Consider the following 15,072-nt stretch of genomic DNA (forward strand, 5'->3'; position numbering starts at 1 on the left):
GCCTTGAATTGAACAGGTAATACGGATAACCTTTGACCTTTATATATTATTATAGAGTGGGCTAACCCAAACATTCTTAATGTAATGCTTAGGTAGAAAGGTTACCTATGAGTTAAGATGATATTGCTCCAGAGACTGACCATATATAAATGCGACCAGTGTTACCAGTCAAGCTAGGAAAAGGATGGCCAGGCAATGTTTACTTATTACTCAGCTGGTAGTAGACTTAGAGGGTCCCCTAAAGTTACCGTTCCTTGCGTACAAGGACAATATTTAACCCTTTCACCCCCAAAGGACGTACCGGTACGTTCTTGCAAAACACTCTTAATTACATATTTTTACATATTTTTGATAATTTTACGATAAACTTCAGGCATTTTCCAAAAGAATGAGACCAACCTGACCTCTCTAGGACAAAAATTAAGCTTTTTAGAGCAATTTTAAAAAATTATATAGCAAAATGTGCTCGAAATTTAACCTTATGGTGGGGTTAAGAACACTATCAGAAACTATCAGGCTCAGGTGGGGCTGTCACTCTCGGCTCGCAAATTGCTTGTCGTGGGTGTTTTCAATATGATGCCACAAAATAATTATATTTTTATCGTTCTTTAGTATTGCATAGTCAAAGGTCAAGTATTTTAGCATTTTGATAGAAGTCACTAAGGCATACTTAATACTGTTTTGTCATTTAGATTACTTTCTTCCATATTAAGCCATTTCTTCCTCCCCTGTTTCTTAGCCATTTCTTCCTCCCCTGTTTCTTAGCCATTTCTTCCTCCCCTGTTTCATCTGTCAGGCATAAATTTTCCTAGTACTATTCTACATCTTTTTTCCTTGTGTCCTATATACAATTAGAAATGAAATAGGCCCTCCTCCCTTTTATCACATATCAGGGAAGTTTCTAAAACCCTTTGTACAATGTACCTATTCATGATATTTAATTCAAATGATTTTTATAAGAAAAAAAATGAATACAAATATTTATGAATAAATTTTTATTTCTCAATGTGTGTATAAAATTGATAGCTTTCATGTCAATTGGCACATGATACTCTCTCTAACAAAAGCTTTAGATGTTACTTCATAGGAATGAAAATCATATTTTATAGTCTCTCTCTTGCTTTAAATTTTTATTTCCTATCTTGCTGTCAGAGTATTTTCATCTCTTATTTTAAATTTAAATCCTGTATCGTGTTCTACACCATTTAATTCATTTATGTATGTGATGATTTCTCTTTTATCATCAGTTGTGATAATTCAATATTTTGCTGTTTTCTTGAGATTTCTTTTTTTTTAGGCCTTTTTGACATTGCATAACTACCGGTAACTACTGTGTGTGCCTGTTTATGGTTGATATGCCATTTTTTTTTTTTTTTTTTTTTTTTTTTACATAATAGTTTTCCTCTTAACAATTAGATTTCCTCAATTTCATAATAGATTTTTCCTTTAGCTTGAAATATTTGATACAGTACTTTCCTATTGTGTCAATTTTTTCTTTTTAGCACTTATTATAGGTTACCCATGATTGGTCTTAAGGTTTTAAAGGCCGCTCATAAATGGTAGAGGCAAGGGACAGTGACATTGCTCTATCAAGCAGGACAATGCCCTAGAGACTGACCATACATACATATGATCAGCGCCCAGGTCCCCTCTCTATCCAAGCTAGGACCAAGAAGCGCTAGGCAATGACTGCTGATGATTCAGCAGATAGGTCTATAGGCTCTCCCCAAACCCCCCATCCTTAGCTCACAAGGATGGTAAGGTTGCAGCGACCAAAAGAAACTATCGAGTTTGGGGGGGACTCGAACCCCAGTCTGGCGTTCACCAGTCAAGGACGTTACCATACCGGCCACCACAATCCTCATATTTATTCAGAAGTTTTATCTAATTTACTAATACTTTTAACAAGTTTTCCTTCTCTACCTCTTCATCAACATATTTCATTCTTTCCTTCAATTCCCTGTGTACTTATTTTCCTTTTCAAGGATTCTTCCATCCGCCACAATTGCCTTCAAACTTTCTTTATCCATTTCATTCTAAACACACTTGAAATTGTGAATGTCAAGCCTTTCCATTTTTCCGTTAGATATAGTTTTAGAAATATATATATATAATATATTTATTTATTATTGTTTAAACTCCAGGTTCATTCACCATTATCGTCTGTATTTCTGTATAATTCACCAACATGAATACGGTATCATACAGCTGGAAAATAAAGTAGTGGGTGTCTCATTTTTTCTCTCAGATTATACTCTTGATAGCTTAGACCAAAGAATAATTCCAATAACATTTTGTGGAAGGTAATTTTTTTTATTTTTTTTTATTTAGATTAATACTGACCACTTTAGGCTAATTTTTAATAAAAATAATTCTGATTTAACCTACAGTATTTTCATTGTCACTGAATTATCTAAGAGCTTTGTCTAATTCTATTATATTGCTAGTTAGATTTGGTTTGAATACCAGTTTATTTATTAGTTTAGGTTGTGTTAGGCTGGAGTTTATTGATTTAAAATGTGTGAGGGACATGTTTAATGGTTTATATTATGTTAGATGAGTATTGCTAGTTTAGGTTTGGTTTCTGGCTAATTTTTAGCTTTTAATTGCATTAGGTTTAGGACTAATTTATTGCTGTAGGTGAGGTTTTAACAAGTTTATTGGTTTATGATGGGTTAGAAACAAATTTATTAGATGAGGGTAGGGCAAAGATAAATTTATTGGTCGAGGTTGTGCTAGGAACCAATTTGATGATGTATTTTTGGTCTGAAACAAGTTTGATGGGTTAGGTTTGGCTAGGGACTAATTTATTGGAGTAAGTTGGGTTAGGGAAACTTTTACTAATTTAATCTAGGGACAAATGTGATGGTCTAGGTTGGGCTAGGGACAAATGTAATGGTCTAGGTTGGGCTAGGGACAAATGTAATGGTCTGGTTTGGGCTAGGGACAAATTTAATGGTCTTGGTTGGGCTACATGACAAATTTAATGGTTTAGGTTGGACTAATGACAAATTTAATGGTCTAGGTTGGACTAGGGACAAATTTAATGGTCTAGGTTGGGCTACATGACAAATTTAATGGTCTAGGTTGGACTAGGGACAAATTTAATGGTCTAGGTTGGGCTACATGATAAATTTAATGGTTCAGGTTGGACTAGGGACTAATTTAATGGTTTACGTTGGGATACATGACAAATTTAATGGTTTAGGTTGGACTAGGGACAAATTTAATGGTTTAGGTTGGACTAGGGACAAATTTAATGGTGTAGGTTGGGCTACATGACAAATTTAATGGTCTAGGTTGGACTAAGGACAAATATTATGGTTTACGTTGGGCTACATGACAAATTTAATGGTTTAGGTTGGACTAGGGACAAATTTAATGATTTACGTTGGGCTACATGACAAATTTAATGGTCTAGGTTAGACTAGGGACAAATTTAATGGTCTAGGTTGGACTAGGGACAAATTTAATGGTTTATGTTGGGCTACATGACAGATTTAATGGTCTAGGTTAGACTAGGGACAAATTTAATGGTCTAGGTTGGGCTACATGACAAATTTAATGGTTTAGGTTGGACTAATGAAGAATTTAATGGTCTAGGTTGGACTAGGGACAAATTTAATGGTCAAGGTTGGGCTACATGACAAATTTAATGGTTTAGGTTGGACTAGGGACAAATTTAATGGTTTAGGTTGGACTAGGGACAAATTTAATGTTCTAGGTTGGACTAGGGACAAATTTAATGGTCTAGGTTGGGCTACATGACAAATTTAATGGTTTACGTTGGACTATGGACTAATTTAATGGTTTACGTTGGGCTACATGACAAATTTAATGGTTTAGGTTGGACTAGGGACAAATTTAATGGTTTAGGTTGGACTAGGGACAAATTTAATGGTCTAGGTTGGACTAGGGACAAATTTAATGGTGTAGGTTGGGCTACATGACAAATTTAATGGTTTACGTTGGACTATGGACTAATTTAATGGTTTACATTGGGCTACATGACAAATTTAATGGTTTAGGTTGGACTAGGGACAAATTTAATGGTTTAGGTTGGACTAGGGACAAATTTAATGGTCTAGGTTGGACTAATGACAAATTTAATGGTCTAGGTTGGACTAGGGACCAATTTAATGGTTTACGTTGGGCTACATGACAAATTTAATGGTTTAGGTTGGACTAGGGACAAATTTAATGGTTTAGGTTGGACTAATGACAAATTTAATGGTCTAGGTTGGACTAGGGACAAATTTAATGGTTTACGTTGGGCTACATGACAAATTTAATGGTTTAGGTTGGATTAGGGACAAATTTAATGATTTAGGTTGGACTAATGACAAATTTAATGGTCTAGGTTGGACCAGGGACAAATTTAATGGTTTACGTTGGGCTACATGACAAATTTAATGGTCTAGGTTGGACTAGGGACAAATTTAATGGTCTAGGTTGGACTAGGGACAAATTTAATGGTGTAGGTTGGGCTACATGACAAATTTAATGGTTTAGGTTGGACTAATGACAAATTTAATGGTCTAGGTTGGACTAATGACAAATTTAATGGTCTAGGTTGGACTAGAGACAAATTTAATGGTTTACGTTGGGCTACATGACAAATTTAATGGTTTAGGTTGGACTAGGGACAAATTTAATGGTTTATGTTGGGCTACATGACAAATTTAATGGTTTAGGTTGGACTAGGGACAAATTTAATGGTCTAGGTTGGACTAATGACAAATTTAATGGTCTAGGTTGGACTAGGGACAAATTTAATGGTTTATGTTGGGCTACATGACAAATTTAATGGTTTAGGTTGGACTAGGGACAAATTTAATGGTCTAGGTTGGACTAATGACAAATTTAATGGTCTAGGTTGGACTAGGGACAAATTTAATGGTGTAGGTTGGGCTACATGACAAATTTAATGGTTTACGTTGGACTATGGACTAATTTAATGGTTTACGTTGGGCTACATGACAAATTTAATGGTTTAGGTTGGACTAGGGACAAATTTAATGGTTTAGGTTGGACTAATGACAAATTTAATGGTCTAGGTTGGACTAGGGACAAATTTAATGGTGTAGGTTGGGCTACATGACAAATTTAATGGTTTAGGTTGGACTAATGACAAATTTAATGGTCTAGGTTGGACTAATGACAAATTTAATGGTCTAGGTTGGACTAGGGACAAATTTAATGGTATAGGTTGGGCTAAATGACAAATTTAATGGTTTAGGTTTGACTAATGACAAATGTAATGGTCTAGGTTAGGCTAGGGACAAATTTAATGGTTTAGGTTGGGCTAGGGACAAATTTAATGGTCTAGGTTGGGCTAGGGACAAATTTAATGGTCTAGGTTGGTCTAGGGACAAAATTAATGTTTTTTAAGTTGGGCTAGGGGCAAATTTAATGGTTTTAAGTTTGTTTAGGGACAAATTTAATGGTTTAGGTGGCAGCTAGGGACAAATTTAATGGTTTAGGTGGCGGCTAGGGACAAATTTAATGTTTTAGGTTAGTCTATGGACAAATTTATTTGTTTAGGTTGGGCTAGGGGCATTTAATGGTTTAGGTTGGGCTAGGGACATTTAGTGGTTTAGGTTGGGCTAATAATAAATTTAATTGGTTAAGTAGGGCTAATGACAAATTTAATGGATTAGGTTGGACTAGGGATAAATTTGATGGTTTTAAGTTGGGCTAGAGACAAATATAATGGTTTTTAAGCTGGGCCAGAGACAAATTTAATGGTTTTAAGATGGGCTAGAGACAAATTTAATGGTTTTAAGTTGGGCTAGAGACAAATTAATGGTTTTAAGTTGGACTAGGGACAAATTTAATGATTTTAAGTTGGGCTAGGGACAAATATATTTTTTTTAAGTTGGACTAGGGACATTTAATAATTTAGGTTGGGCTAATAATAAATTTATTTGGTTAGTTTGGGCTAATGACAAATTTAATGCTTAAGGTTGGACTAGGGACAAATTTAATGGTTTTAAGTCAGGTTAGAGACAAATTTAATGGTTTTAAGTTGGGCTAGGGACAAATATAATGTTTTTAAGTTGGACTAGGGACAAATTTAATGGTTTAGGTTGGACTAATGACAAATTTAATGGTTTAGGTTGGACTAGGGACAAATTTAATTGTTTACGTTGTGCTACATGACAAATTTAATGGTTTAGGTTGGACTAGGGACAAATTTAATGGTCTAGGTTGGACTAATGACAAATTTAATGGTTTAGGTTGGACTAGGGACAAATTTAATGGTTTACGTTGGGCTACATGACAAATTTAATGGTCTAGGTTGGACTAATGACAAATTTAATGGTTTAGGTTGGACTAGGGACAAATTTAATAGTCTAGGTTGGACTAATGACAAATTTAATGGTTTAGGTTTGACTAATGACAAATTTAATGGTCAAGGTTGGGCTACATGACAAATTTAATGGTTTAGGTTGGACTATTGACAAATTTAATGGTTTAGGTTGGACTATTGACAAATTTAATGGTCTAGGTTGGACTATTGACAAATTTAATGGTTTACGTTGGGCTACATGACAAATTTAATGGTCTAGGTTGGACTAGGGACAAATTTAATGGTCTAGGTTGGACTAATGACAAATTTAATGGTTTAGGTTGGACTATTGACAAATTTAATGGTTTAGGTTGGACTAGGGACAAATTTAATGGTTTACGTTGGGCTACATGACAAATTTAATGGTTTAGGTTGGACTGGGGACAAATTTAATGGGTTAGGTTGGACTAATGACATATTTAATGGTCTAGGTTGGACTAGAGACAAATTTAATGGTCTAGGTTGGGCTACATGACAAATTTAATGGGCTAGGGACAAATTTAATGGTCTAGGGACAAATTTAATGGTTTACGTTGGTCTACATGACAAATTTAATGGTCTAGGTTGGACTAGGGACAAATTTAATGGTCTAGGTTGGGCTACATGACAAATTTAATGGTCTAGGTTGGGCTACATGACAAATTTAATGGTTTAGGTTGGACTAATGGCAAATGTAATGGTCTAGGTTAGGCTAGGGACAAATTTAATGGTCTAGGGTGGGCTAGGGACAAATTTAATGGTTTTAAGTTAGGCTAGAGACAAATTTAATGGTTTTTAAGCTGGGCTAGAGACAAATTTAATGGTTTTAAGTTAGGCTAGAGACAAATTTAATGGTTTTAAGTTGGGCTAGAGACAAATTTAATGGTTTTAAGTTGGGCTAGGGACAAATGTAATGGTTTTAAGTTGGGCTAGGGACAAATGTAATGGTTTTAAGTTAGGCTAGAGACAAATATAATTTTTTAAGTTGGACTAGGGACATTTAATAATTTAGGTTGGGCTAATAATAAATTTAATTGGTTAGGTTGGGCTAATGACAAATTTAATGGTTTAGGTTGGACTAGGGACAAATTTAATGGTTTTAAGTTGGGCTAAAGACAAATTTAATGGTTTTAAGTTGGGCTAGGGACAAATATAATGTTTTTAAGTTGGACTAGGGACAATTATAATGTTTTTAAGTTGGACTAGGGACATTTAATAATTTAGGGTGGGCTAGGGACATTTAATGGTTTAGGTTTGGCTTGGGACATTTAATAGTTCAGGTTGGACTAGGGACAAATTTAATGGTAAGTTGGGCTAGGGACAAATTTAATGGTCTAGGTTGGGCTTTTGACAAATTTAATGGTTTAACTTGGGCTAGGGACAAATTTAATGGTCTAGGTTGGGCTTTTGACAAATTTAATGGTTTAACTTGGGCTAGGGACAAATTTAACAGTACAGGTTTGGTTACGAACAAGTTTATGGGGTTTCGTTAAGTTAGGGCCAATCTTACTATGTGAGGAACATTTTATTTGTGAAAGGGATCAATTATTTGTGGTAGAGACAAATTCTTTGTTTTAGGGACAGTAATTGTATTAGGTTGGGATAGGGACAAAATATTTGTTTGGTTAGGGACAAATATATTGCCTTGGGTTTGGTTACGGATGAAATATTACCCTATGTTGCGTTTTGGACAAACATATTGCCTTAAGTTGGGTTAGGGACTTATGTATTGTCCTTTGTTGGTTTAGTCCTTAGGTTGAGGACAAATTTATTGTTTTAAGTTTATTTGGGGATAAATTTAATGGTTAAGTTTGCTTAAGAACAAGTTTATTGGGTTGGGTTAAGTTACGGCTAATCTTACTGGGTTAGGTTGGGTACAATTTTTTTTGTTTTTAGGTTAGGTTAAGGACAAATTGGTTGGTTTGTTTGTTAGGGACATCGTTATTGGTTTAGGGGCAAATTTTAATTTCAGGTTTGGTTTGGGAAATATATTGATTGAGGTTAGTGACAAGGTATTGATTTAGGTTGAGATATGGACAAAATTATTGTTTTAGTATGAGTTTGGGACAATTCTCTCTCTCTCTCTCTCTCTCTCTCTCTCTCTCTCTCTCTCTCTCCTCTCTCTCTCATCTCCTCTCTCTCTCTCTCTCTCTCTCTCTCTCTCTCTCTCTCTCTCTCTCTCTCTCTCTCTCTCTCTCTCCTCTCTCTCTCTCTCTCTCTCTCTCTCTCTCTCTCTCTCTCCTCTCTCTCTCTCTCTCCTCTCTCTCTCTCTCTCTCTCTCTCTCTCTCTCTCTCTCTCTCTCTCTCTCTCCTCTTTTTTTTTTTTTTTTTTCCCCCACACACATGGGTTAGGGACAATTTAATTTTGTTTTGATTTGTTGTAGTTTTAGGGTAGAGTGAGTTAGGATGTGTTATTGATTTAGGTTGGGTTAGGGACAAATTTATTTCTCTGGATTGTCTACAAATTAACTCGCAGATTAATTGTGTAGTGTCATCACATGTACATAGGCTTAGTATTTTAGCTTAGGCCCAATTTGTATTATTACTAATGACCTCCAAATATGTTTTTGAAAATGTCAGTACAAGATTGGTGAAGGAAAAGTTGAAGGCATATGATTTTTTATTATTATTATTATTATTATTATTATTATTATTATTATTATTATTAATAGCTAAGCTACAACCCTAGTGAAAAAGCAAGGTGCTATAAGCCCAAAGGCTCCAACAGGGAATAATATTTCATGTGTGTAAAGGAAATAAGGAAATAAATAAGCGATATAAGAAGTAATGAATAATTAAAATAAAATATTTTAAAAACATAGCAACATAAAACAGATATTTCATGTACTGTATAGACTATAAAAGGACTTATGCAGCCCGTTCTACATTAAAACCTTTGCTGCAAGTTTGAACTTTTGAAGTTCTACTGATTCAACTACCCGATTAGGAAGATCATTCCGCAAACTTGGACACTGCTGGACTTAAACTTCTAGAGTACTGTGTAGTATTGAGCTCCATGATGGAGAAGCCCTGACTATTAGAATTAGCTGCATGCCTAGTATTACGAATAGGATTGAACTGTCCGGAAGATCTGAATGTAAAGGATGGTCAGAATTATAAAAAATCTCATGTAACATGCATAATGAACTAATTGAACGGGTGGGGCCATAGATTATTATCTAGATCAAGAATAAGAAAATTTAATATACCTTAAGTTCTTAGTAGTTAAATGTATATTTATTTTATGTGTTGATCTATAAAGCATTAGTGTCCATAGCTGTTGTTACAAGCCACTTTATTTTCTTCTGTTGTCATATCTGATATGGTAGGATTCAGTTTTTGATACGGGTAAACCAAGTGGGTGAAAAGAGCCTTACAGTTGGAAAATATCTTGAAGATGAAGCTTACGTGTTAGTTGGGAAACGGTTGTGACTGTGAAACAAGAATTGAATGAATGAATGATTTAAAGTTTTCAGGCATCCTGAAAATAAGAATTGAAAGAACTTTAGGTGAGCATGGTCCTTGACAGGGGAAGTGGAGGCAGTTTTAAATATACAGTATGTGGCCTTGAATATGTTTAGATTCATGGCAGATATATGAGTATTGATGGTGTATTACAGAAGAAGAATTGAAAGAAATGTGACCTCCATAGCTAAGGAAATAGAATTCAAGATTGATAGGGTTTGGATGTGTGAGGATTAGCTGGTAAGAAAATCAGTATACAGTACAGTAATTGCAAGTAACAAAATGAATACTTGTATGAATACCCAGGAATTCAGGGTAAAAGTAGATAAATGAAGCCCTAGGCTAGATAGAAGTTCAGGAATCAAGCATAGGATGGGGAATAGTGATTATATGTAGCTTTCCTTATCTTGTGGCAAACATTCTGATATTATCTCTGATTCACTTTATAAAGACACAGTACTCTAGTTTACTTTTACTTATTAACATGTACTGTAAGGCTTCACAAAATTAATACCAGTCTTAGATGACATACCAAAGATATGGCTTACAAGTCTCTTTGATTGTAAGTACAATAAAGTGCTATGATATAGTTTAAGTACAGTATATTGCAGCATAATTTCCTTTAAAGAATGTACTTCTCAGAAACAAATTTGCACTAGTCTTTCTTTAATGCCTTGAACATTTTTATACCCAAAATCCTGGTAATTTTAATTTGGTTTATAGTTTTTATGTAGAGTTTAAAGATTTGACTGTGAAATTTTCAGGGTGGTTTTACTTTCTTTTAGACTGTTTACATTTGTCGAACTTTTATTGCTTTTAAAATAATGTGAAGCAGGTTGAGTTTTCTACTCGTTAGAGCAGCCATTTTACAAATGTTACCTTTAGGCAATTAAACAGCTGCTCTCCAAACGTTTATTAAAATGTACTTTGCCTCGGAATGTTCTCCAGTGTTACAGTGATACCTAATGTTATCTAGATGACAGTGTTATAGCTACATGGGTTGCCTGGGCCCTCAATTAACTCCAACAAGGACCCTTCCAAATTTGGGAAGGAAAACCATTAAAGATTTGCAGGAGGCTCATAAATGTCTGAGACGATCTAGTCACCCACATTGTCCTAAGGAATGATTGTATAGTTGCATAATTTGTATCCAAATTGCTCCTCTGAGTAAGCTAAGACCAGGGGAGACTAAGCATTGACTGTGGGCCTCCTCAATCATTGCATTCTTCTGATTTACTTTTTTCTCATCCTGCTTTGTACCTGTTGTTGCCGTTTTAAGAGGAACTTGTGCTGCTGGTCAATTTGGTTCAAAGTTTGTTGGCAGCTTGTTTCTTCTTTGAAGGTCGTCTCTTATAGTACCATATTTGATGGTGATTCTTAAACTCATCGGCCCTGTCAGCATTTCATGACATTTTTAATTAATTCAGTACTCCTCTGAGAGTATGTTCTACCTCATTTTGTTACACTACAGTATTAAGAAATTTTGATTTGGAACGTTTTAAGTTACTCCCTTGGATATTCTTAATGGTTCGCTATACAATACAGTAATTGAAAACAGGTTTGTGTGTTTGTTCTTGGTGTATTCATTACCGTATGTTTACTTGAAGTACAGGATGTTTGTTAAAGCATACGTGAATGTAATGTTATATCGTGAGTACTCTAATGCATTGATGTCACCTAAGAAGTAACCAATGAGGTTTTTCCTGGATGGCTTATTTTCTGGCTGCATATTTAGTCCACAGTACATGTGATGTATGCATAAATATCATGAATAATTAATTTTCATTGCTCAGTCATGTTGAATTAACGACAATCACTTTCGAAAAACACTGGGCAAAACACTCAACTTTGCGGGCAAGTCCAAAACAGAAGGATGACCTGGAGAGCGCGAGTAGTAGGTGTCGGTGGGGTAGTCCAACTGTATTCTCTAGGGCCTGTCACGGCCCTCCCCTTTGATGAAGGGATTATCTAAATGGAAGACAGCCTGTGAATAGTGGTTTACACACGCCCTTGTTAAATACACGACACCCACAAGGTGATCGCGTGAGGGTTGTAACCTCTGCATTCCATGCTTTTATCTTTCTCTAGTATATTTGGAAGATTTATATTAGAAAAGTGTAAAGAAGGACCCCTTTTCACCGGGCATCACAGGTCTCTCCCCAGAAATAGATTTTTCCATCGTCAAAATCCCTTTATTTTTTCTTAGAATTGAATACCATTGTTGGAGTAATGCCAGGTTGCTTGAATGTACATGGTAAGGAAAGAGTTTCAGAAACTAGCATAAATTTTAAAATCTGTAGCAGGCAGAGAAAGTTTAGTAAATTTCAGAAAGAATAAGGTTACAAGGATAAAGTAAAGGTAAACTAGGAGGAAGGAGGAGTTAATGCTAATATGAATGGTGGTAAAAGGAAAGTATTGATTCATCATAGAAAATCAGTTGATCCTCTTGTCTCCTTCCTAGGAATGGTTAATAAAGTATCAAGTATTGATTTACCTTTGGTGTATAGGGAATATTACCAAAGACATTTTTTTTTATTGAGGTGCTTCTGTATTGCAATTTATTGTCCATTTTTGTATTTTAATTCAGAAATGGTTAGTTTACCGATTTAGGTTCATGAAATTAGGTGATCGAACTATCTTGCAAATTAGTTGAGAATAAACCGTTGGAAAACTGACTACTATTAAAGTTGTGTAGGTGCCGTATCCATAAAATTCTGTCTGAAGCTCGGTCATTTAACCATCCTGGTGAATAAACAAAAAAATTCTTTTGAAAAATATGATCGGATAATCGTGAAGATATAGCGGGGATTGAAAATAATGTGGTTGGTTGGAAGGTGATTATCTACATTGTATTTACTGCATAAATAACGGTGCAATTTGTGAAGCAACAGGTGTGAAGGGTAGCTGGGTTTAATTACCAGTTGAGGTACAGTAGTGCTTTGTTTTCGCTGAATTGGGGGTTGCCGGCTTTTATCTTGAATGGAGGCTTTTAATGTTTGTTATACTTATTATAAATTTTTCATCAGAAATTCAAATAAAGAAATACTCTATGTATAATAAAAAAGTAATAGTTTGATTTTGTCTATGTCTAAATCTACTTTTTTCTAATGAAGCACATACGTATAGTATGTTTGCTGTACTGATTTTCTTTTATGACTCATCAAAGGTTACGTACTTCAATTTTCATGGCCAATACTTCGATTCTCTTTATTTTATTTGCTCCTTTCCTCTTCACTTAATGTCAGTCCTGTGTTCAGAGTAGAAAAGCCGACAAAATGGTCGAAAAGTGGTATAGTTCAGTAGCTCAATACTTGGTGCTTTCCAATTTTTACTGTACTTTTATATCAATTGTTATATTAATTGCCAGTTTTTAAGTCTTTTCATTTTGTGCAGCCGTACATAGTGATACTGGTTCTCATTTTAGGGAAGGAAGGTAGATTTTATGTCATAAAATCCAAGGTAATTAACCCTTTGAGCACTATCGAACATAATTAATTTCCAGTTTGTATTTCCTTCAGCACCGTAGGGCGTAATTTATATCAAGTAGGCCTAATTACTGTACTTACTTCATTATTTCTGTATATAAAAATTTTTCAAAATATGTAACATATATATTAATGGAAAGGAAATTTTATCAGCTGTATGATGATAAATGCAGTGAAGCATTATCTTGTATAGTTTTTGTGCAAAGAAGAGTTTAGTAAAATGACCCAAAAAAAAGTGCCAGAGAATTTAGTGCCAAATCATTTGGAGAGACGTTGGGTTCAAATGATCCACGGGTAGTTTATTTTGAGCTACCTAAAATATTTGTGAAATTTATTTAAAGCAGGTATGGTACAACAAACCAAGTCATATAGAGACATTATTGATTTAGAGGCAGACCTTAGTTCATGCATCAGTGGGATTTTTGTTAACCCTTTTACTCCCAAAGGACGTACTGGTACGTTTCACAAAACTCATCCCTTTACCCCCATGGACGTACCGGTATGTCCTTGCAAAAAAACTGCTATTTAAATTTTTTTTTTTGCATATTTTTGTTAATTTTTTGAGAAACTTCAGGCATTTTCCAAGAGAATGAGACCAACCTGACCTCTCTATGATGAAAATTAAGGCCGTTAGAGCAATTTAAAAAAAATATACTGCAAAATGTGCTTGAAAAAAAATTACCCCTGGGGGTTTAGGGTTGGAAAGTTCCAAATAGCCCGGGGGTAAAATGGTTAACTTGTTAGATGTCGTGGCATTACTATGACAAGGTGCTGTATATGTAATTCATATGAACATTGTTGTAATAGACTGCTGTATACAGATTGTGTTTTCCATATGGCTCGGATTTTGATGTATTTGATTGGAAAAAGCTAGTAAATTAGGTGGTTAAAGACTGTAAGATATTGTATTGCATAGGCCATTATTCCTTTTCGTCTTTATTATTATTATCACTTGCTAGGCTAAAACCCTAATATGAAAAGCAGGATGCTATAAGCCCAGGGGCCCCAACAGGGAAAAGAGCTCAGTGAGGAAAGGAAACCAGGAAAAATAAAATATTTTAAGAACAGTAACATTAAATATTTCTTATATAAACTATGAAAACTTTAATAAAACAAGAGGAAGAGAAATTAGATAGAATAGTGTACCCTCAAGCAAGAGAACTCTAACCCAATGGTATAGGCTATGGCACTACCCAAGACTTGAGAACAATGGTTTGATTTTGGAGTGTCCCTCTCTAGAAGAGCTGCTTACCATAGTTAAAGAGTCCTTTCTACCCTTACTAGGAGGAAAGTAGCCATTGAACAGTGCAGTAGTTAACCCCTTGAGTGAAGAAGAATTTTTAGGTAATCTCAGTGTTATCAGGTGTATGAGGACAGAGGAGAATCTGTAAAGAATAGGCCAGACTATTTGGTGTATGTGTAGGCAAAGGGAAAGTGAACCGTAACCAGAGAGAAGAATTCAATGTAGTACTGTCTGGCAAGTCAAAAGACCCAATAACTCTAACGGTAGTATCTCAACGGATTGTTTGTTGCCCTGGCCAACCTACTACTTACTACTTAGCTTTTTGGCATTACAGCAATTGACAAACCTCCAGTTCTGTATTTTTGTTATATGCATTTTCCAGTAGAGTACCTTGTACAGGTTTTTGAATAAACACTTTGTTTTTTTGGTAATGATTGAATTACAAAGGATGATTACATGTAGTGTGGTATGTTTTCCCGGTCCTGGTTTTTGTATGGGATTGTATATCCTTACTTAGGCAACTTGTTTCTTGCTATGCAGTTAAATTG

At 34.9% G+C, this 15,072-nt stretch overlaps 1 protein-coding gene across 1 annotated transcript in view; it reads left to right on the forward strand.

Annotated features, from left to right (window-relative positions):
• Positions 1-15,072, forward strand: part of Ythdf (YTH domain-containing family protein) — a 44,732-nt gene that overhangs the window by 977 nt on the left and 28,683 nt on the right. The window lies entirely within an intron of this gene.

The sequence above is a fragment of the Palaemon carinicauda genome, chromosome 3 (assembly GCF_036898095.1).
Source record: "Palaemon carinicauda isolate YSFRI2023 chromosome 3, ASM3689809v2, whole genome shotgun sequence".
In the NCBI taxonomy this organism is placed as follows: Eukaryota; Metazoa; Arthropoda; class Malacostraca; order Decapoda; family Palaemonidae; genus Palaemon; species Palaemon carinicauda.